Below are 26,376 nucleotides of genomic sequence, written 5' to 3'. Positions count from 1 at the left end.
TCATTTAAAATGCAGGTTTATCCTGTTTTCGGTGTTTGCTTACTTCTTTCCTGTGTTCTAAGCAGTTCACAGGTGGCGACCCCTTTCGTACATCTATTAACTCGGTGCTCCGGCACTGGGCGTCAGTCTTAGCCGTAGCCTGCCAGGGATTAGGGCCCTCTGGGGCGCTACAGCGGGTTGTTCGTTTTTGGCGACCTGATCGCCAGGATATCAGCTGGTACCTTTTGATTTTTCTTGTGTTTTAGTGATTTCTATTTTTATTTCTCTATGTAGGATCTTGTCGGTATCGTATTACGATTTTTGTTTATCAGTATCTTGTATATCTTGTTTGTTTCTTAACTTCTGAAGATGGATACCGTCATCTCTGAATGTTTCCTAAAAAAAAAAAGCCTTGTTGTTTTAAGTCAACTTTCATCGTAAGTGAGGTGCAGTGCTCTTTGTTGACAGTGTCGGATTGGGTTGGGGACCCGCATCATATGTCAGTGGAGTAAAAGTCAATTGAGTGTTTAGCGTCAAATAAACTATTTTTGCAGTGTATTCTTTTAATTTTAGTGCATGTGTTAAACTGTTAGTGCCAGAATGAACAAGTCTAAGAGGAAAGCTCGTCAGTGTGGCCATTCAGGCACTTTATTAGAGTGTACTTCCTGTAATACTTGGTACTGTAAGCAGTGTTCAGGATTAAGTGAAGAAGCTTTTGCCGAAAAGGGCAAGCCCAATGTTTCGTGGGATTGTAATTCATGTTTGGTACAATTCCCCGGAGTAGCAGATAATACTATTGAAATAGATGATGTAAACACTGGATCTCTGGTAGAGAAGAGTCAAAGTGGAAGTAGTAGTGAGGTTGGTGTTGCTTCTAATTTTTCGGATCTCCTAGCGCAGCTCACCCCCAGATAGATTCCATTAAGGTAGTTGTGACTGAAGAAGCCGTGCAACTGAAGTCAAAAGTCACAGAGGAGACGTCGCAGTTGGGAAAGGAAATGTCGGGGCTGAAGGACACCGTAGATCGTCACATTAAAGAGCAGGATGCTCGTATAGCAGCCTTGAGTAACCAATTGGAAAATAATACGGCGGAATTGAATCATCAGTTGGAAGTGGTAAATGAGAATTTAGCCTCTCAAGAAGAAACCTTACTTAATTGCTTAAGGGACAATAGTATGTATAAGCGTCAATTGGAAGCTTTGTCTACCCAAGTGAAAGAAATCCATCAGACCAGCAACTCCTGTCTAGGACTACGGGACGAACTTGAAGCCTTGAAGGAGAAGGTTGATAGCCTTTTTGATCAAGATTACGACGAAGAAGTGGAAGATCAAAGTAACCAGCTCAATTCTGATGTTGTTAATGTAGAGCGTAGGCACTTCACAGACTTTGAAAGATTTCTAGGCCTTGTTAATTCTAGTACTTGTGAAAGTAGTAGTCAGTCTGAAATTCCAGTGGTTGTTTCTAGTCCGTTGATTGGAACTACTTCCGTAACCACTACTTCTTGTTTTCGCCCTGCTAATGTTAATCTGTCCCAGGCACAGCATTTCTTTAATAATGTTAGTTGTGTTTTCACCGCTTCTTCTCATGGTATGCCGCATAGTTGTTGTACTCACTCTCAGCCCAGTCGTGATAAGGGTTTGGATGGTCGGAGAGCTGATAGTTTTCCTAGTTATGAGCGAAATAATTTATTCAACCCTTTTCTTTCTCAGCGTGCTAAAGATAGGAATGACTTGCCTTGTGTTTCGTCGGTCAGTGTTGGTCGTGGTGACTCTGCCTACCCAAGAACTTCCACCTTGGAGCCAGATGTCCCCTCTTTTCTGCCCAATGGTTGTCCATCGTCTAGCATTAATGTTAACAATAATAATGGTCATGGTTTAAAATCCTTACGTTTGTCAGACTTAAGTCATTTCCCTGAGTTTACGGGTAATGTGTTGGAAATTTCCCCACTTGATTTCTTGCAACAATTAAAACAGAATTTCAAGTTGTTGAATCTTGATCCCGAATACCAAGTGTTAGTTGCTATGAGAGCCATGAAAGATTCTGCTGCTTGTTGGATTTCGCAGGTCTCAGATCAAATTCATTCATATCATGACTTTAAACGTCTTTTCTTGTCGCAGTATCTAAATCCAAAGGTTTGTAGGGCTCAGTGGAGATATTTGTTGTCTACTAAGTACAACCCCAGCATTCATGGAAAAGCTTCTGAGTTTGTATGGAAACTTTCTAAAGGTCTGAGAATGCTTAAGAATAACATGTCACAAATAGAGTTAGTAGATTATCTAATTGACACATTACCTCCAGAATATCAATTCAACTTAAGTCAAGTGGAAATCACTTCTGTTTCTGAGCTCGCCGAGCGCTTGATGAGACTAGAAGTACCTGACAAAACTAAGTTACTAAATAGTCCTTTAGTGTCTTTAGAGTCATTTAGTTTTAAACGTAAAGCAGGTAATGATAACGACACTCCTAGTAAGAGTAAGAAACGAAATGTGCATTTCGATGTTAACCTTGCCACTACTATGATCAATGAAAATAATAATGAACAAGGTAGCTCTGGTACTAATTCCAATTCTGAAAATAAGGTAACTACTAAAGAGAAATGGGCTCAAGTGGGATATGCCAATGTAAAGGATTACTTAGGCAATAATCCTCCTGGTAATAACAATAGTAATAACAATAATGTCAAATTTAGGCGCAATAACCGAAGAAGGTTTTCTTTGGTAATCGTAATAATAACAATAGTAGTAATAATTTCAGTAATAAACAAGGTAATAATGGCTTTCAAGCTAGACAAAATAATCGCAACGTTCGAAGGGTTAACGTTAGAAATCGTAATATTAATAATGGTGTTACCAGAAACACCAACAATCAATCAGGAAATTCTTGTGAACAGGCTGAACCTATTTTATCTTGCTGTAATTGTAATCATTGTCCTAATTTTAGGAACAACCATGAAAGTATGGGTGTAAATTCACAAACCGTCTCCGAGCCTTATGCTCAATGTAATGCAGCTTTAAATTAACAGGGCAGACTCCTGATTGGTCGCCTGGAGCCCGCCAAGATTGTGGTCAGCGGCCAGAAGCTATGTTATCTAACAGAACTAACGGTACCTGGTTTACTCAGTCCCCTCTTCAAGTTTTCTTTATTTTGAATGAAAATCCTCATGACAGTGTTAGTGAAAGTAGTGCCTTCATAAAGTCACCGTATTTGTCAGGCCAGATAGCCGGTTTATCTTTATCTTGCATCATCGAGAGTGGGTGTGAAGCTAACCTTTTGAGTTATGATAAGTGGAAAAGAATCGTAGAAGTGTTGCCTACCGCCAAGCTAGTTTCACCTAAGCATGTAACTTTGCAAGCTTTCGTGGGTGATAATAAACACCGAGTTAAAGGCCAAACGACTTTATATCTAGAATTCTCCGGTCATGTTCTTGAAGTTTCTTTCTTCATTGTGGAAGGTATGAAGTCAGACGTCCTCCTAGGAACTCCTTTCTTGAACAAATACAGCTGTGTGGTAGACTTTTCTAACCGTATTCTTACATTCAAAGATCTCGATGGTAAGCCAGCTAAGCTGAATCTGAACTCTTTATGGATAAGTTCAGTGGAACCAGAACCCTTAATACAGAAGTGAACCAAGAAGACGATTGTTTGGTGCCAGTGAGCGAAATTCGAGATACCATTTTGTCTAGAACTGATTTAGCCGAGGATGTTAAATCCAGATTGGTAGATTTGCTAATTCGTTACAGGGAGTTTTTCTCCGAGCGACCTAGACCAGTAAAGATAAAGCCTCTGAAGATCGAGCTCACTGATAACGAGCCAGTGGTGTGCAAGCCGTACCCGATAGCCTACTCAATGCGAGAACCATTCCGAAAACTCTTGCAGAAATGGCTGGAATGGGGAGTAATCGAAGAACGTTTGTCACCGTATTTAAACCCTGTGCACTGTGCCTACAAGGCAGATAAGCAGTCCATCAGGCCCACGCTGGATTTGAGACACATAAATAGAAAGGTAATAACTGCTAATGTGCGCGTGGAGCCCATACAGGATATTTTAGCTCGCCTTAAAGGTTCTATGATATTTTCCTCATTCGACTGTAAGGACGGATATTATTGTCTACCCTTGGAAGAAGAATCCTACGAGAAGACAGCTTTCTTATTTGAGGGAAGGCAATATTGTTTTCGTTATCTAGTGATGGGGCTAAAATCCGCTACAAGCTTGTTCCAGTTCGTCATGAACAGTATTTTCGACTTGTCCACAAAACATTTTGTCTCCTGTTATTTAGACGACCTTCTTTGTTTCTCACCCTCTATAGATCAGCACTTCGAACATCTACCAAACCTTACAATAATCGAAACCAAACCTTACAGGTGTATTTTTAATGGTTCAGTTTTCCTTGTTTTATTCTCAGGTAAGGAAATCACGGCACAAGGAAAGGGCTGTTCTCTGTGCACTCGTAGGGTGTACAGAGGACAGTCTCGCACAGGTTGGATTCGTTTACCGTTGTATAGTTGTGTTATGTTTTTCTATTAGATCATTTAAAATGCAGGTTTATCCTGTTTTTGGTGTTTGCTTACTTCTTTCCTGTGTTCTAAGCAGTTCACAGGTGGCGACCCCTTTCGTACATCTATTAACTCGGTGCTCCGGCACTGGGCGTCAGCCTTAGCCGTAGCCTGCCAGGGATTAGGGCCCTCTGGGGCGCTACATATACCCTGTTTAAAAAAGAATATACGTATTACAAAGAATTATTTTGTCCAAACTATCGATCGTTGTGCCTCGGCTTGGCTAGTGGAGAAACGAATACATAGTTTGATTTATATTAATAGCAGCTGGATGTCAGTTGTCTTCTGTTTTGCTTGGTAACCGGTATATGTTTAAAATGGCTACTCCGCAGCAGAAATCATTTTGTGTTCTTGAGTTTGCGAAGTGCAATTCGTGATTACAGTGCAAAGATGTTTAAGGTTGCGGTACCAAATTGATCCTCCAAACGGGTGGAACATTCGCAGATGGAATCGACTGTTTGTAGATACAGGAAGTTTATGTAAAGAGTGAATATCTGAATGAAACTCTATCGAACCGTTGGATTGGTCGTCAAGGAGCTGGCGACTTAGCATATCTCAGCTGGCCTCCACGGTCACCGGATTTGAAACCTTTCTGTGGTGTTTCGTTAAAGGCAACGTTTATGTACCACCACTCCCACAGAACCTGGATTAATTGAAAAACCGGATCCGTACTGGCATAATATCAGTGACGCAGGAGATGCTTGCCCGAGTATGGGAGGAATTTGAATATCGATGTAATATTTTTCGTGTCGCTGATGGAGGACATATTGAATACCTGTAATTTGAACTTTGAACTGCAATTTGAACTTGAGAGGTTCGTAAATATGTCTAAAATTTCATATTTGCATGTCTTAAAGTTTAATAAATATATACATTCGAAATACGTATATTCTTTTTGAAACAGGGTGTAAATCAAAGTGCCAATGAACTACAGTATAGTATAAGTAAAGTGTAATTTTCATAATGGAAATAATTACACATATTCTGTGTTAAGTGTTGTGATCATTTCTCTTCGTAATTTTTCTTTTTAATAGTATTCTGATAAATAAGTATAGTATCACTTAACCCAGTGTGTTTTCGTTATGTGTGTGTGAATGATGTTTGTGTGCGTTATGGTCTGGATGACCATCTGATCGTCCATGAGGTTTTCGAGACGAGACATCCAAATATCCTTGCGCCTAATGTTCATCTCATCATTGAGACCGACGAGCAATTTGGAAACAATTATGTAATCCTTACTTACAGAGGTCCTTCAACGTCCTACCCAGGTAAGTCCAGGTCTCAGGAGAATACTTATTAGCAGGACGACGGAGGGCAACGGAGGACAGACTACGATCAGGCGATTACAAATAGATGGTACCCGGACAGTGCGCCGATACACTTGTCGATTACAAATAAATGGCAGCCAGAACTGAGACCCAAGAATTGATTACAAATAAATGACGCCCGAACTACCGACCCGAATCGAGACCGTTGGTGCTCGAATACTTATAAGATCAATATTTTAATACATCACTTCTTTTCCAGCTTAGAACCAGTAATCTGGATAAAAATGTCTTTCAGGTGATTTTAATCATGTTTTTGTGGTACTTTATTTTATTCCAATTATACGTTTTAAGTTCAGTTTTGTCAAAGATGGCACACCAGGAAGTAGACTTAGTTACTAAGATAAGTTTACTTTTTAAAGAGAACTGCGCTGAGTTTAGAGAGAATTTTGTCAGGTTAGAACAAAAATCAGATAAAAACGAAGAGAATTTTTCTAGATTAAAACGAAAAGTAGATGAGAATAAAGAAAATTTTATTGAGTTAAACAGCGAATTAGGTCAGAAGTTAGACGCCGTGCAAAAAGAATGTCGCGAAAATAACGAAAGATTAGAGGAGAGTATTAGGACTGTAGAAGCCGAAAGTAAACGTAGGAACGAAATCCTCGAACAAAAATACGATGGCACAACACTTAAGATTCATGACAAACTTCACGAAGTCAGTCATAGTACAAAACAGGCAATCTAACTCGCCACCCAGACCAGCGTCGAAGTCAAACAACAAATTGAAGAAACATGCCATCGTGTGGAACATGTAGAGACAAAAGTTTGTAAAATCCAGAAGCATTTAGGAAGTTTGCACGAATGCACACAATCCCTCCAGGGTCACTTGGAATCAGCCCGAGATGTGTGTCAGGCTAATAAGGAACACTGCGTTAGTTTACATATAGATACAGTTGATGAAATAGATGACATGCACGACCGTATTGAGGAAATTTCCGAACGTGTAGAAATGGAAGGGAAAGACATTAAGATGGTATACGAAGAAGCCAAATTAATAGACTATAATAAGAAAGTAAAAAATTAATTTAATGCAGAATGTCGTGCGAAAATACGGGCAATAGATAAGAATATAAAAGAAATTAGGCGTGATATGGTAGAGCTCGCTCAGAGAATAGAAAGTACCGAAAATAGAGCGCAGAAATTTGACAATTTAGAAATAGGCACTATAGCGATTCAGCTTATTCGGAAAGTAAGGACACCAGTATTAGTGACAGTGCAAGTAATAAATCTGAAATCAAGGTTCTTTCCAACCGAAGGCGTAAGCGTAGTAAAAATGTTACTTTCACAGATCATCAGAGAAAGAATACGAATTTAAAAGATAACGTCAATCTTAAAGAAATTCAGTGTTTCTCTAAGTTTCAGGGTATCCTTCCAGTGAATCAATTCACAATTATTTACAAAGGTTAGAGATTACAGCTCAATTAGCTAACCTTTCTGATAAAGGTCTGTTTAAGCTCATTCCACATCTGTTACAGTTTCATTAAGTTGGTATAATATCAGGGTAGACGAATTTACTGATTATGAGCATATCAAACAGGCACTCATTAAAGCTTTCGCTGTAAAAGCTACAGTACAACACAGGCTATCAACCAGTATGAGTACTAGGTTCGATCCCAAGGTACATAGTTCCCTACATGATTTCGCGCTCGATCAATTTAATAAACTTCACGAATTGACACAGCAGTTGCCTGAATTTCTCATACTTACAGACGTAATACAGACTTTGCCTAATAGATTTAAAACTGAGGCAATAATGAAAGGGGAAATAACAACAGAAGAAATAACAATAATGTAATAATCAAAACAGAAATAGTAACCACAGGAAAAAAACAAAAGATAGCCTACTTTCATTTTATTTTCAGCAACCAACAAAAATAGGAGGGGAAAGAACTGCGCATTTCTTTTAATCTTTCTTTCAGCCATCAGGCAATAAACACGTATTCATTTTTCCCTTTTGCTTTTAGTTTTTGATTAGGACACATGGACACGAAAAGGAGAACTACGCATTTCTTTTAAACTTCTTTTTGCTTCTAGCTTGTAACTGGTTAATGAAGAGCAGCTACCACGTTTATCTTTTTCTTTTTTGTTTTGATAAGACACCCGCAAGATTTCCAATCACCTGTGTTAATGGTTATGAATAACGGGCGACACAGAGCTGATTGATCCTTTTTTCTTTTTTGTCTTTGCTCAGTGTCGTACTTCATATACACAACTACATACCAATGTTACGAACCTTAGTAATAATATTTTTCAGATGTTTGAATTTAGGATTTTTAGTAAAAATAAACGCATTCTACATACGTAGGGAAATTGCACTTTTCGAAAAGCAATTTGAGCTGGTAGCGAAGCTCCGTATCTCTAGCTAGTGGGAAGAATGTTTTGGCCTTCTAATATATTTTATTAAGTGTTCTAAAATAATTAAATTCTTTTTATAATCTCTTCCCACTTTCGAAAATCTTAATTACGTTACTATATGTGATTTACAATTAATGTTTGATTTTCTTTTTAGAATTAAAAGAATGTATCGAGATGCCCAGGATAAGAAAAATTTTAGTTGTTAATTATATATACACATTTGTATACTTGTAATTGAAATTCAGTATGTAATCTCATGCCTAGAATATGGAGTTTTACAATTATAATCAATGTTAAATTTCTTTTTAGTGTTAATCTTAGATTTTCGTTTAAATTTTGAAGTGTTTATTGTAATTTTGTTGAACCTCATTTACGTCATTTACCCGATTTTGACTTATTTGAATTTCCAGGATGTGACATCGTATATTTCGTTCGAAGAGAAAAGTTTAGAAAGGAAAGTTGGCTAAGCCTTAAACGAGTGAAACAGGCATTTCCTTGTTGGTTAATAGTATGTGCAGGAATGTCATGTGAATAGAATATCTTCCTAACGAAAACAGTAATCTTTTTATTTTAAAAGGAAATATATGAACAGATACTCTGATGGTGAACGGTCGTCTTTCTCCCATATTAATATGTATGTAGCAATATGTTTAATTTCTAAATTCCTTGTGATTTCTGATTAACGTTCCTTTCGTCTTCTTTAGACCACTGAACGACCGTAGGGAAACTTCTTCGGGTATGATATTTCATGGAGATAAATATATTTTTATAGGGAGGTAATATTTCCTGGAATTGCAGTTCTATTGCAAAATGGACGTGGCTATTCCATTGGATATTCCGTAGCTAACTGAATTTTAGCCATCAATCGCAAAATATAGTTTTTCATTTCTTTTCTTTCTTTCCAGTAATTCGTAACTAAGTATGTATACTTTTGTGTTAAATATTGTAAGTATATTTTGATGTCTAGAGATAGTTTAGTGAATATTTTTGTGTTTATGAATGGTAATTATAGTATGTGCATTTATATGATATGTCGTAATGTTTTTATACTAATTTTGAGAAAGTTATATTTTAGTTACAGTATGTCCCAGAGACTATTTGAATTCGATATAGATCCCAAAAACTAAACTTATGTTTCTTTCTTTCCAACAGCATGAAGCCATACCGTTTTATCAAAATTACTTTCTGTCAATTATTTCGTATGCTCAATGACTGAATTTTAATGAGTTAATAAAACCGTTTTGAATATTTTGTAGCGAAGATGCCTAAGAAAGTTTAACTGTTGTGGAATGACAACTGTTTTGTAGGGAATTTAATTTTCATATTTCAGGCTGACCAGAAAGTTGTAATGTTGACTATATTTTCATGTTTGTATCCTATGTTTTACTTTTAATAGGTCTCATATATTTGTCTTATAGAGACATGTCTTTACGAAGCTACTAGAGCATTTGTATTTTGTGTTTACACATCTTCTTCTAGTCGGAAGACGTACATTATGTTCCAGGGAACATATGTGTATTTTACTGAATATTAAAGTGTTTATATTTCAGTTATTTTCTAAGTGTCTATGGTTGGAGGCCTTTTCTCGTTTCTAGTTTTGCATCGTACGAAACGATCGCATATTTCGTGTATAAGTACGTGTTGTATTACACATTTTTCCCATCTATGATTTTTTCAATTCATGCCGTAATGACCGTTTACTTGCAGGAATGTTAGGACTAGCGAGTCAACTTCCTCGATTCAGACCTTCGAGAAACTTGGATCAACACTGTATAGTTTCTAACGCTTTATTAATAATTTTTTTTGCAGATAATAACCACATGTACTCGTAACCCTACAATATTTACGTCTTTTGGAAGTGAATAACAACTATTGTGATAGGCCTAAGCTAATAATAACTTTGTTACAGAATGAAATCGTTTGTTATATTGAGCATTATCGAATTAAAGTCTCGATTTTACACGGCGAGCAGATGTTATTTTGATCTTATGGCGTACCGAATTTTCTTCATTCATGTCAACGAAATCCCAATCTTGTTTTCTTGATATACAGAATCATGCTTATTTGTTGGAATTACTATGAAGGTCACTTGTGACACTTAAGTTTATTTTTTCTTTTGGAAAATCTATTTTTCGTTCCTTTTCTTTAAACAACACAAGGCACTATTATAAAAAGGACATACAGGTGAAACGCTTATTTTGTTACTATATTGTCAGTTTATAATGTGTTTACATTTTATTTATTTTCCTTTTATAACGATCTTTATATTTTGTCGAACAAATTTCAGTAATATCGAAATTTTGATAATAATGTTCATGTTTTAAAATGTTTAAGATTTTTTGGTATTTGTCTATTCACATTTTAATGTTTTAAATACAGATATAAGTATATTCTAAAGGAGAAATTTTCTAACTTTTATTGGGACGTTTGATACTTATTGGAATCGATATTTTCATGAATAGTTATTCAGTGTACATATTTACTGTATATTATACAAAATAAAGTGATCGAAACGGAACACTTAAAGCATTTTACGAAAAGTATTTATAATATTTTTAAAAGTAAGAATTTCAATAGTCCTATGAACGTTTTCGGCGCACTTTCAGTGAAAAAATGGTTATCATATAGGTGTTTAAACCATACCTCGTTCCTCACACCGGCGTATTAAAGAATTTCCCCTTCTTCCCTCATCAATTCATCGTTGAAGAACCATGGAGAATATTCAACACAGGAAGATAACACGGTTTCAACATATGGAAAAACTGAAGATAAGGAAATTCAACTACAGCAAACATTTAAAAGGATCTTATTACTACACGGAACACTTGGATTGGATACTGCTCATGCAGGAACCTCATCATGCTGTAGTTAGTGAACAAGTTATTTAACTATTTTAAATAGCTCTTTTCCAGGAGAAAAACATTGGAACGCTTATGCACGTCAATCTCACACCGTATCACAATGTTTCCAACTAAATGATTCTAAATTTTGGGTGAAAAACCTAATTTTATTGAAATATCTTTAAACTGCCAGGAGTTCTCAACCTGTATACGCAGACACTCGACAGGTCGTCCCGCATGCCAGAAGAAAATCTATAACCGCCACCAGGTTATAGAAGTATTTTTGTGGAGGCTCCGTATATTTCGTAAAGACAGTGATATTTTTTTCGATTTATACTTTATTCTGCGACGCAAATAAGTTCCTTCTTTGGTGGGAATTGCTTCCTTCCCACGCAACTGGACAAAGAAGTCTTTCACTGTTTTTTCATATATATATTTAAAACATTGCTTTGTGGTGAGAACGTTTGAGTGAGCGACGAAGCTTTTCAGTGTTTCTCCCTGACTTATTATTATGCACAGTATCTATTCTGTGGCCAAATATTTGGAACTGAATTAAGTGAATCTTTCAATCCTTGATGGTAATACTTAGCTGACCAGATATTCGGAAGCCTGAACGACGCCAGCCACTTCGCTTTACTAGTTCGTTATCTGTATTTGTCACGCCCGAGTTATTGCAATGTGATGTGCTTCGTGGCCAGTGGACTAAAATTCACATAAATTGTTCTACATATTCTGTTTGCATGTATCTACAGGTGATTTAACCTGAGTGTTTTTGAGAATGAACTGTCAACATTGACAAATGCACCAACGCAGTTCGTATCTCGAACCTTTTGGTTCGGGGAGTGCGACTTCATGTTTTGAAGCAGCAACCACGCACGTCGCGTCGAGCATTAAGTATAATATTGTGCTAACGGGCACAAGCTATTAGCAGGTGAAGGACATTTTCTTACGGCTAGCCCCAATCAATAAGTCCCAGATTCATAGACCTAGTGCGCCAAAAAGTTATAAACGCGCCCTCCGACATTAGCATTCCACTTTGAAAGCTATTTAATTTTGGTGAAGACTCATGTGGACTCTTCAGGGCTGTTTGGAGCAGCAACTAGTTTACTACGTGGGATTATCATGACAACTTTTTCCCCCAGTGTTTATCCCCAAGTGCATTAGTGGTGTTAGGAAAGCATATATAGTGAAATCTCTATTATAATCTCTTATATACCCTGTTTAAAAAAGAATATACGTATTACAAAGAATTATTTTGTCCAAACTATCGATCGCTGTGCCTCGGCTTGGCTAGTGGAGAAACGGATACATAGTTTGATTTGTATTAATAGCCGCTGGATGTCAGTTGTCTTCTGTTTTGCTTGGTAACCGGTATATGTTTAAAATGACTACTCCGCAGCAGAAATCATTTTGTGTTCTTGAGTTTGCGAAGTGCAATTCGTGATTACAGTGCAATGATGTTTAAGGTTGCGGTACCAAATTGATCCTCCGAACGGGTGGAACATTCGCAGATGGAATCGACTGTTTGTAGATATAGGAAGTTTATGCAAAGAGTGAATATCTGAATGAAACTCTATCGAACCGTTGGATTGGTCGTCAAGGAGCTGGCGACTTAGCATATCTCAGCTGGCCTCCACGGTCACCGGATTTGAAACCTTTCTGTGGTGTTTCGTTAAAGGCAACGTTTATGTACCACCACTCCCACATAACCTGGATTAATTGAAAAACCGGATCCGTACTGGCATAATATCAGTGACGCAGGAGATGCTTGCCCGAGTATGGGAGGAATTTGAATATCGATGTAATATTTTTCGTGTCGCTGATGGAGGACATATTGAATACCTGTAATTTGAACTTTGAACTGCAATTTGAACTTGAGAGGTTCGTAAATATGTCTAAAATTTCATATTTGCATGTCTTAAAGTTTAATAAATATATACATTCGAAATATGTATATTCTTTTTGAAACAGGGTGTAAATCAAAGTGCCAATGAACTACAGTGTAGTGAAAAGTAAAGTGTAATTTTCATAATGGAAATTATTACAAATGTTCTGTGTTAAGTGTTGTGATCATTTCTCTTTGTTATTTTTCTTTTAATTGTATTCTGATAAATAAGTATAGTGTCATTTAACCCAGTGTGTTTTCGTTGTGTGTGAGAATGATGTTTGTGTGCGTTATGGTCTAGATGACCGTCTGATCGTCAGTGAGGTTTTCGAGACGAGACATCCGAACCTCTCTGCGCCTAATGCTCTTCTCATCATTGAGACCGACGAGCAATTTCGAAACAATATTGTAATCCCTTCTTTGAGAGGTCCTTCAACATCCTACCCAGGTAAATCCAGGTCTCAGAAGAATACTTATTGGGATGACTACGGAGGGCAACGGAGGACAGACTACGATCAGGCGATTACAAATAGATGGTACCCGAACAGTGACCCGATACACTTGGCGATTACAAGTATTTTCTAATATATCACCCGTAACTTGTATACCCATTTTCCCTCCCCTACAGTTTTTGAGACTTGTTTTTAGAAATGGTAAAGCAAACGAAATTGCCCTTCACACAAACTCCCTATCCCATGTCTTCTTTGATATACAGGTCCTCAAAAATATGGTATTCCACGTCCACGATGGTAAAAGGTACGTCATGATCTCATCTTTATTATTTAGCAGATGCAGGAGAGCGTTTAAAATTTAGTGTTCCAGAAGGAAATGGCAAATTTTGCCCTGTATGATTTTTTATAGTATTTCGATTGTATTGAAACAAAATTTTCAAGTGGCATATAATGAACATCTTCAAAGGTAATTGCTTGAACTTTGCTGTATTGAATATCATAGATTGTTGCTATACGCAATAATAGTGCTTTTGTGTCACCTAAAAATTTATATTGTATAATATCTCTATAAATAAATTGATATGAATATCCGATATTTACGTATGGTTGTTTGAACCAACGATATTTCTTAACAGGGCCTAACCTTGCAGAAAAACCTAGTTGTAAAGTTAATGTAGGCGACAATGTAACTAATTGTACACATTCACTATTTTCAACACGTACAATATATGAAAATCTAAATCTTATAAAACTCGATACTACGTTTTGTTGCTCTAGCAAATGAGGAATGGATGGATATCCAACAATAATTTTACTTTTCATAGGATCTCCATTTTTAAATTTGTACTATTTACCATTTTCACCTTAGGTAACATTATAACATATTAATGGAATATGTACTTCACTTAATCCTACGTGCCAATCGGATACTTATAACCGAATATTATTTTTAATTGATTAATAAAATGTGTTGGGCTATTTGTAGGATAAACATCTGCACTAATGTTATCTAAAAACTATCATCATTTTCAGAAATCATTTTCGTTTAAAGTGAAGTGTTGTTTGAAGTTCCAAAATAAAATGGTAATTTTAAAACGTGTTCCTCTTTTAAGTTTACTTCTATCGTATCAAATATTTCTTTTCAAATTTAACATATTGCGGTGTGTCAAACACATATTTTACATGACCAGTTTTTACATTATATTTACTAAGTTTTCGAACTAATGGTCCTAAATTTTGTTGTTCTTTTAAAATATCAACGCACACATTAACTGTATTAGGAATATTATAATCTAAATCACATGGCAATTTTTCCCCGTGTTAATATTAAATCAACATTTCTAACTTTTGTGTATACAACATTTTTAGTATCACCTGTGTTTTCATCCAACATTATGCTGTAATCCTGGTGTAATGCCAATCATACATTGATCTTCTAATTTTAAAGAATGTTTAATAACAATTTGACTTTTTTGTAAATAATGTAACATACGAACATTTTCTGGAGTCAACTGTTGAATGGATTCAATCGAAGAATAATATCCTGGTGTTATTTGAACATGATGACGTTCAAATTTATCATCGATAACTGCAGTAATTATTATTTCTTCATTTTCACCAACATTATAAAAACTCCACGGAATATTAATTTGTGTTCATGCAACACCCCATTCCCATCACATAAATCAATAAGTTGTGCTAATTTAACTCGAAATGAGTCTGTAGTATTATTATCAAAAAGTTTGCTACTTGCATTTGAAGGAAGAGTAACGTAAAAGTCGTGTGTAAAGTTAGAATTCACTTTGCACACTGAATAGAATTTGATCTAATCCACGAATTCATACTTGATGGATATCCCAACCATTTTACATACATGCACCCATTTTTACGTTTTAATACTTTTTCATTTAGATAAGTTTTCTTTGAATTTATAATTACTTTTTGTAATTGTGCATAAAATATTCCTTTAATTTCTTCACCATTCCCATATTTTAATTTATAAGTGACAGGATCTGATTTAATACATTTATCAACAATAAATATTTCTTGTATCCATTTAGGTAAATATCCTTTTTCTAATATTTCTAGAACACGAACGTAATCATCCGGACTAAATTTACATCTTATATTCTTTTTATTCATTCTATTTCCATATAATGTTTTCCAGACTTGATTCACATTGGAATCATTTAATTGTGCAGATGCCATTTTAATACTTGAATAATATAAATGATTATAATTATTTACAATTTGATCTCATAAATTAATATAACGATCAGTATTCTTTGCGGTAAAATAACGATACAATCTTTCTTTAATGTACAGAAAAAACGTTCTGCTAAAGCACATTTAATTTCTAAATGAACACTATAATGATTAATTTCATATTCTTTGAACAACTGTTTTACAGGACGAATATAAAATTAATCGCTTAAGTCTGTTTGTACGTTAAACATGGGCAATTTGAAATTTTTAAAAATGTTTGTTGTTGCTTCTGCCATTTGAGGACCTCTCTTTCTTTTTAGGGGAACACAATATGCATAACGTGAAAAAATATCAATACAACATAATATATACCTATTATTATACTTTCGAATATTTTGCATATCTGCTAAATCCATTTGCAATATTTCATTTGGTGCACTAACATAATACTCTTTACGTTCAAAAACTTTACGAGCGGGTGCATGTAATATATAAGCATCTTGAGAGGCTAACCGTTTCTTAATTTTCTTTTTAAATAACTTTGTTTTACGTTATAATTTTTGTATACTTGATAAAGAATAGGGATTTGAATAATCATAATATATTTTTGATAATTTTGTTATTTTACATACTATATTCTTTCCAATGTTTAAATAAATTAGCTATTACATTAGGACTAGGTGATTATTTTACTTTACGTGTACGTTGTCTACTACTACTATTAATCACTTTTGATGCTGGTGTGCTTATCAATACCTCCAATAAATTCTTTAGAATATTAAGATCTTTTACTAAATTTTTAGATTCATGATTACTTACAGGATTTCTTTAATATTTTCTTGTACGAACAATATCATTTACTAAATCGATAATATTTGATCCTGGTATCGTCTCTTGTTGGATACGTATTATACCAGACTTATCTCATTAAATTTTATCAGAAATTGTCAACTGTTTTAATAATAGATCTGTTTTCCTACGAAGTCTTTAAGGTACTGATTGTAAAATGTCTGATACAAATGGTAAGATAGAAGTATTGTTATCATGTTGGAAAGTTCGTGTTGAAAATTCTTCCTCTTCTTCTTCTTCTTGAACGACAGGTATAGTAGTAGGTTTATGTGAAGATCAAGTATACTGGGGCGTTTCCTTCTGTTGTGTTTTTAGCTACTTGAGAAATTGTTCTTATTAAATCCCCTGAAGCATTTTGTAAAATTTGTTTTCGTTTTGTACTCTTGCATTAGCACAGAGCACGGAGCGTGTTGTAGTTTTATTTCATCTTCAACACCTTGATGCAGACTAAACAAAAATTTCTGTATAGTTTATCACATTGCCTCAATGCCGGATTCATCCTAATGTTATCATAATTCAACTGTATGCCTTGATGGGCATAATATTCTTCTATATATTTCTGTTTGTCTCCTTCCGTTTTACAATAAGCGGGAGAAACAGAGGCTTCTTGCTTCATCTGAAGGAAGGAATTCACATTAGTCACGAACAGACCAGCTCAATTCCAATCTTCAGGATCTAAAATTTCACATTCCCATGTTTCGCTATATCGATTATATTGTAACCTTTTTAAAAAGCAAGGTGTAACTCTGGAATACAAAATGTCCCTGTGAGAGCACACTCAGCATCACTATGAGTACAATCGTTAGTGTTTTCTTCTTCCATTCATGTGCGACAAAGACCGAAGAGTAATAGGCCTTTTACAACGTATGGCAAAAACGGAAAATAGAGGTCTTTTGGAGGCAATATGGTGCATTTCCCTTCACCGTATCGCATACTTCCCACATTTGGAAAGTCCGGCCCCGTATGTATCTTAGGTGATTTAAGCGGCATAGGTTTACGTGCCATCACCCATGGGTACAGACTGGTTACATCGACATTACATCGCGATTCGTTGATTACTCCTACAATTGACATAAGAACAAAAGACCTCCGTGCAGCCACCGATGTAAAAATTCTTTGGAATAAGGAAATCAGGCAGATTAGTACAACGTTCTTGAATAAACTTTTGTACTTCCTTATCCGTCTTTACTTTATTGTCCCAAGAACATTCCCATATTTCGTATAGGTTTACACCTATACTTTTCAGGTACCTACGGCCCAGCATGGTTTACTCATAACGTTTCTCAATCGTATTGTACTAATCATGAGCGTCGTACAGAATGGCATCAGGGTTAAAAGGGCAAACAAAGCTTGAAAATAACACCCATAGAAGTCGAAGGCAGCGTTGAGTCCTTCATAAAATCCATCGACCTTTTACTTACCAATATACTTTTGCCCACCTCTTCTAGCATATTAGATTTCTACCCCTAATTTGTCTTCCATATACGTAAACCATTTCATAGCTTTAGTTCTATGCTTGGTCTTATGATGGAATCCCAACGTCAAAATTACAAAGATAGTATTCTCCGGTAAGTGCAAGGTACGATATGTTCGTCACAAGACTTGCAATAGTGGTTGAGTTGATAAAATATTTTTAAATCCTCCTTTCTCTCTTCGATTATATCGCTAAATTTGATGACCGCCTCTGTTAGAATTCTAACGTCATTTTGAAAATAAGAGAGCATTTCCTTCTGCAGAATGAACTCCTCGCCCCTTAAGGACGTACTTGTTGCTAGGCTTGTAATTGTTGTCTTTCTTCCGTGTTTCGCGTCTCAGGGTCATAGAACTCAGGCGGAGGATAAGGAGCGACATAATTGTGATTTCCTTCAATATTAAACAAATAGGGGAAATCTCCCTTTAAATTTTGAATAAGGCCTAAAATTTACGGGAGCTTAGACAACTTCACTTCGAGGAAAAGAAAAGATTCACGGAAGAAGATTCGATTACCTATGCTGATATTAAAAATCTTCTGACACTGATAAAAACACTACGAATAATATTTTGCTCTTCTATTAGATTTCTAAGGCAGAAGAAGCCATCGTAGCGACTACTATTATGGGCGATCGGCACTATCGTCTGAAAGACAGGATGCTGTACTAACACGTGGTTAAAGAAGGCCGTCACCGCCTTGAAGAAAACGAACGATTTCCAACATTATCACCGCACGTTTTACAAGGCTCATCGATGCCTTTCCTTATACAGGCGTGACAAACGTGTCAACAACAGATGAGTACAATTTCATGTTCTCTTTCAGCGCGCTCATTCGGTGCCTTCAACATCGTCTCTACATCATAGGCTATGTACATAAACCTATTCGTATGAACAGGCCTCTGTCTCTATACAAAACATGTGTGGTTTGTATTAACATGTGTACTACACGTCGAACAGAAATATTCACCACTCACGTGATCGGATTTTCGACGCCTGTTATCAAACATGATACCACAATCGATGCAGATCGTTACATTATTACATACAGATCTACCGTCTTTATTACGTTTCACATGGTTCTCAAAACATACACCCTCAAACTCTCTATTGCATACATTGCATTTAATTTTGTTAGCAGTAAAATCGCGTTTGTGAATATTTTCGAAAAAAGAACACCGAATATTACACTTGGGTTTACCTGATCTTATATCACAACCTTCCAAACAATGATAACAATACTCCCGAGCGAAGAGATAAGTTCTAATGTTGCAAATAGGCTCGAAATGGCTAACAGTGTTACCTCTTTGATAGTAAATAAAGATCTTATAATCTACAGATTCTCCTGTGTCACGAACTATATATTACAGGTTATTCTCTTCATGCTCCTCATAAATTACGATTTGATAATCCTCTTTTAAATATGATTGGAAAGCATCAACATCTATACAGTCACAGCCTCCCTTAGTTTGACCGTTAACTCCTGTTATCTCGCAGAGAACTTCTGCTTTAAGAAGCCTTGTATCTTGGTCTCTTGTTCTTAAATTACACAAAATTTGGCTACTTGATCTATGTTTGGTTATCCAATAAACAATCGCCAGGGGAAATCAGTAAAGATTCCTATTTTGAATGCGTATTAAACGCTTTTCCTAAAGTGTTGGTATTTTGAATATTTCGCAACGGCACTCGTTGTATTATTTCTTCTCTGGCCATGCATGCTATCTGCTATGTGGAATCTAAACAGTACTTCATGCCCCAAAAGAAACACTTCATTGCAATTTACCATACGTTCGATTGAAGTAAGGACCGTTCTAGCAGAGAAATTGCCTTTTCTTCTCGATGGAACGTACACGGGCTTGTTGTTGGTACTAGTGCTACTATTTATGTATAGCCTGATATAGTCCGAGGGTCGTGCATTGGAGATCGCATGTTCCAACGCAAAATCGATTAAACTTTCGATAAAGGTATCTGGGTTATCAATATTTCTTTCATCACTCACAGGTCTAACGGCAATTTAATTGCCTGTGAGATGAAGCTTACGAAACCTTTTGCTTTCTCTAACAACTTCGAACATACTATTTCTTTGATTTTGCCCATCATTATTACTATAACTACTACTACCACTTGTACTACCACTATTAGAACTACTAGTAGTACCACTTGTACTATCATTGTTGTTGTTGCCATGTCCAACCATTGTTGGAACACAGACATATGACGGGCCAGGCTGAGGAGAGGGAAACAATTGGTTCCCGTAGTATGATCATGCTTTACACAGTGTTGATGAATATTGTATACAGGATTTTCTTCCTGGACCTGTTTTGTGGGTGTAACCACAGAGTTATCCTCATTTTGAACGTCCTCGTCACGTTATCGTCTTCATTTCTTCAACTGGTATCTCATCGGAATTTAGATTACCAATCAAATCTAATTCAGCTAGGAAAGCTAAATCTTTATCGGTTAATTCATTTATATTATTATGACTCAAGTATTGATTTTCTTGAGGGGTCATGACTATGACATTATTTTCAGATGGAATTAAACATGGTTCCAAAATGAAAAATGTTTGATAGCTCTGTATCTTTTATCCTATCCACCTGACCTTCCCCACAAGATTATAAATACATAAGTTTCTGGTGAACCTGATCATAACTTTCTTTTGTACGGAAAAATCCATACACAAACAAGTTCAGAATATGAGCACTGAATACACAGTGGTGGAGAATTAATATACCATTACCTTCAAGGGCACGAAGGGCGCGTAGTAGTGAGTCGCACCTCTCCGACCCCGGATGTCCCACGCTGCATCTCCATGATACATTTCCACGTATTGAAAACCCTCGAGTATTCGTTTAGACCGTGCTCCAATTCTTGGAGATAGATCTCATCGATCAAGTTAAGTTCTTCAGTTGGGCAGAAGAAATCCATCTGAAACAGATAAAACAGAAACAACTATTTTAAGTTATCAAGTTCACTTTTATATATCAGTTAAATAATAAGATGTAAAAAGAGAGAGACCAATCAATTATTTTTATACTTAGTTGAATAACAATGTGTAAATAGAGGAAACAATTACTTATTTTGAAGCTTCAGTTAAATAATTATATGCAAAAGAAAGGAATCTGGTTAGTTCATAAAGACGACCGAGTAAATGTTCTTTCTTTAAAAAATAGTCTCTCTCTGTTCATGAATAGTGCTTAAAAAAGAAGTCAAGGACAATTAGAATATGATTTCTTTCTTCTTTTAAAAATCAGTAAGTATAAGATATACGAAATACCTAACTTTTATTCCTTAGTTGATCTTTAGTGATCTCTCAAAAGAAGAAATGACGTATCTACGTTTATACTTTTGCAGTTGAAACCAAGATGGCTGCCTCTGCACAAAAATAACTTTTTTATTACTGTTGCCATCACTCCTGGTTCAGCAAGTCTTCCTTGTCTGTAATATAATAGGCTTTAATGAATGAATTGAAAATCCTATATACTTTGCTTAGTACTATTAAAAATTCTATATACTTTAATTAAAATACGCTTAGTTGCCAATAGGACGCGTCTTCGATCTTTTACGTACGCTGACGTGAAAGGAAATGATGATCGCATACGCCAAATTCTCATATCATGTCCTATCATGTATGGCGCCACCACCACTACTAATGACACCTAGCGCCAGAATTCTGAAATAGACAGATGTCTGGTGTGTATTTAGCCGCCATTTTGAACCGCCATATTGGATATTGGAACTGAATACTACTTTGAAACATCAGGTATAGTTTCTCACAGAATTAAGATAAGAACTTCGTTCTTGAGTCAAATTGATGGCAATAGATCGTAGAAGTGAGATAAACTGGTATAGTCGTGCAACGACGCCGTCATATTGAAATATGGAAGCTGTTCTCCCGAAATTACGTTACAATCAGTTTGTTACTTATAGTAATTGGCACAAAACTATGTAACCGTTAAAGATACCAAAAACTCATCCGTAATAAAAGTTGAAGAGTAGAATCTGTTGTTTCCATTGATATTAAAATGGTTTCGTTTTCTTAGAAATTAAGTGAGTTAGACCGTGTTATGGGGCGAGAGTGTCACTGTAATGAAATGTAACGATAAATATAGTAAAAATCGTAATGATTCTATTTTTCACAGCATTCTTGTGCACAGTTTCAAATCAAATCAACAAGTTAATTTCGCACATAACTATATATATAATGTACAGTATCGAATCAACCAAATCTACTGAATGCCAATGAGATTAACAAAAAAGAAAGATACCAGGAATAAATGAGTGATTAGTTGGTGTGTATGTATAGTAGCGTATGATTATAACATTATCTGTCAATAATAAATTTCTTTATTTAATAAATTCTCATCCTAGGAAATCATTTTGATTTTCATCTTTGATCTCAAGCGATATGTCGTACTCATGTGGGCTGTTCGAGCATGCTGAACCCCTTTATTCTCCACATGCAGGTCTTACAATTACAACGGACCATTTACATCCTTAGGTGCAATAGGTAAATTTGTTAGTATTGGGAGTAGCTGGCCATCGTCAATGGACCATCCCCATTCTGTTGGTAGCAGCCGATCATTTCCCTTCTACACTTAAGTTTGGTAGTAAGCTCTCATACTTTGGAACTTGGCTGCTGCAGACGTTGGTGGAATGGATTGCGGCTTAATTGAAAAGGTAATTCTTACAACGTTTTCGATGAAACGTTTAAATCGAAGCACATCAAGAGTGTTTGATTCTGAACCGTTGAATATTGCAACTGTTGCTTTCTCACTGCTGCTACATCTTTGGTAGTTGCTGATAAATTATTAAAAGGTCTGCACATTTGTATAAAGACGGCCTTTCATTAACAATTTCAGACCTTTCCCTTTGCCTACACCGAAAAACTGAAATATAGAGTTATAATATTGAATGGTATGTAAACAGAAGATTTTGAATGTCGTTGACTCCGAAGGTGCTTTGGATTGTTTGAACATGCCACTGATGTGGACTGCGCAATACCCTTTTTTATTCTGGAGTGAAAAATATTCTTATAGGCAGCATGTATGTGGTAATAAAGAAGAATCAGTACATTGGTATCATCAGCAACAACAGTAACATTCTTCTCGCAAGCAACATCCACCGCAGTCTGTGTAATTGATAAATCCGCATCTCTTTCAGCATGTACACACTGACATCCAATTCCTTCTAGGTGAGACTTGAGCATGTGGATGAACCGTTTTTTGTTCACTTTGTTTGCTAAGAAGTTTCCTTTTTTATGATGAGGTTGCTCTTAAGAGATATTAGGACATCAGGGCTTCCATTCTTTCCATATATTCCGGTGAGGGTTGCATCTTTTATAGATGGATCATCAGAATATCAATCGATAATTATTATTGCACTGCCTTAATGATGTTGAATGTCTACTGCATATTTCCTACAGATGGTCCAAAAACGTAATGCCTTCAGTCCATGGTACATGATGTCACAGAGCACCTCTATCCAGACTGTAAACTCTGCTGACAGGTTTGGCTTGCTGTGTTTCTTTAGCAGCAGTCCACAAGACACCCGCAAGAACTGATTATTCGCCTGTCGTGGAAGGAGAGTCGAATGAAAGAGTGCTGCTGGATGGCTGCACAGCTCGTGCTTTAAGAACTCTTCGGTTGTTTTTTTTACTAGTTGAAACTACGGCGAGTTGCTGAGAAATGAGACAGAGATCAATTTGCACAACTTCTTTATTAAACTTTATAAGTTTTTCATTGCCATTTTCAGTGTTTGTTCACTTCGTTTATATGTGTAAGATTGCACGTTTTTCCCAACCACAGAACGAAGTACTATTCTTCTACTTCTTCGGCTCGATCAACATTTACATTCTCAGATGAACGCACACCTGATGATATGCTACGCAATGAGAAACCTGCTTGGAATGGGTTCCTGTCAGTTAGATATTCCAAGAACTTTTCTGTCTTCAGCATCCACTCGACTTCGGAGCTGAGAAGTTTCACTGTGTTGCTCGATTATGTTGTACTTCACCCTACTGAACTCTTGCATGGCATAGTTAACTTCAACACATGGTGTCATTGACTGCACCCATAGATTTGCTTGAGAGCCCGTCATTCTCCTTCCCCTTGTCACGCTTCCGCTAGATTTTATAGTTCTTATCATGATTAAATGATCTACTGGTAGTTCTGCCTAGTATTTTTTAGAACGTCGGACAACGTAAAATCCTTTCTGAAACATGGAGTGTGCATAGGGGTTTGTGCTTTGCAAGTTTTCGATATCTTGCAAATGAATGTGGATGGTCTTTGCATAAAAGCTATGGTCTGCGGCAGCAAGGAATGGAAATCACTCTCAGGAATCTAATGTACAAATTCTAGTGGCCCGTTCTTTCAGCAGTTATGAACTGTTTCAGAATAGTAACCATTTGCATGTACTGTATCCACAGTCTAGACGTTCTGCTAGATGATGTCTTTATTTCCTTTCATGTTTCCATCATCCCCTTACCTGCAGAAAATCGACACTCACCTCAACTGTAGGCACATCAACCTTATTCTGTGTTTCGCCTACTGTTATATGTTCTGGAGCGATAGTCTCTCTTGCTTTTTGTCAGTGAGCTTGCTGTTCCTTCTACATTGGAGATAGCTGCTTATACAACAGTTGCAGGTTCATGAGAATTCTATTGCAGTAAATGTCGGCGGTGATTTCATTGTTGACAGTGCTACAAACCGTAGTAACATTGCTCGTCTGTGAAATGGTTGCAACTTCTTCCCATACATGCAGTATTGGTAGTTTTGGAACTTCTGATGCTTGCAATATTGTAAGTGGAGCAACAACCAGGATATGATCCGGTCTATTACGTCCAAGTGCCTTAACACTGAGCATGTGTATTTTCGAATTACTTGCATGTATGACATTCAACGTTTCCTGCAATTCTGTAGAGTCCATCAGTCTCTGTAAAGTCCATAACATATTCGTCACTCAATTCAACTCGTAATTATGTGAAATTGAGTAAAATCTTTTCTTCGACTGAGGTAAATATTTATAACATGGTTGTCTCCATATTACGACTTCAACACACACTCACACACAAATTGCAGGTGCTTATGCTTTTTCCAAGATCGTAAATTCTTATGTTACCCATACCTTGAACACTATGAATTAGATATACCTAGATATTACTTGATCGGCAATCCTATTGCTGTTTTTTCAGTCATTTAATTGCTTTTGTATTTTAGTGCCCGACAAACGCTTCTACATATTTTCATCCAGAAGATCCGTAGTAGGAAGTGACGTCACGAACCATAGTTGCAAGCAACAGCACAGGGAATGCGCAAATAAAATTCCCAGTACAAGAATAGGTTTCATGCGAAATCGGTGACTGTCGGTGATTTAGGTAAACTTCTGCAATGTGGATAAGGACTATTTGATCTACCGTAAAATAAAACTCAGTCTTATTCGCTAGTGTTGCATTTCAGCGAATGTTTGATTTAGTTTTTAACAAAGTAACAACAATCACACATGGGATGTGGTCCAGTGAAATACTTTACTAATATTATTATTACTTTTCAGTTATAAGAATAATTCAGATAATTCCCCTTATTAATTCAGGAAGATTTGCTTTCATTTATTTAAGGAAAAAGTATGTAGTCTGAGATTGCGTACTTCAATAATGTAGAACACACTCTCTCCATAGAAAATGGTCTAGCTCCTTAGTTTCTAAGACAACGAAACCATTTTGATATCACTGGAAATAACACATTCTACTCTATACCTTTTAATAGGGATGCGTTTTTGGTATCTTGAACGGTTTCATAGTTATGTGCCAATTTCTATAGGTAACAAACAGAATATAGCGAAATTTAGGGTAGAAAAGCCACCATATTTTAATATGATGGCGTCATTGCTCAACTGTACCTGTTTTCCTTACTTCTACGATCTATTACTATCACTTTGACATAAAGACGAAGTTTCTATCTTAATTCTGTGAGAAAATATACCTGCTGTTTCAAAGAAGGTGTTCAGTTCCAATATCCAATATGGCGGCTCAAAATGGCGGGAAAATACACATCAGATTTTGCTACATTTTTGATATGTTGTTTAGATTGCTATACTCTACCATAAAATCGAAAAAGAGTTTCTGTTACAATTTGTTCCGGGTAAGATACCTTTCTTCATTACTTTGACTGGCCTATTATGTAAAAACTGAAGTAAGCCAATAAGGTTCATACAAACTTGAATTCGTTGCTGCAAAGCCTAGGTGACATTTAAAGTATGTCTCAGTTGTATATCTATTATATTATCGTTCTGGGTTTTACAAGCAATATTCTAAGAAATTATGAAATTGAGAATTCCTGAATATAAAGATTATTTTTCTCTAGGTATTGTTCCATGTCTTAAATATACATGTATGTACAACTTTGGTCACAAAATTACTTCCTTAGTATATATTACACACACCATATGCAGAATTCCCGTTTGTTGCAGC

Source organism: Thermobia domestica, chromosome 11, assembly GCF_964235325.1.
Source record: "Thermobia domestica chromosome 11, izTheDome1.hap1.1, whole genome shotgun sequence".
Taxonomy (NCBI): Eukaryota; Metazoa; Arthropoda; class Insecta; order Zygentoma; family Lepismatidae; genus Thermobia; species Thermobia domestica.
This window is presented reverse-complemented; position numbering follows the sequence as displayed.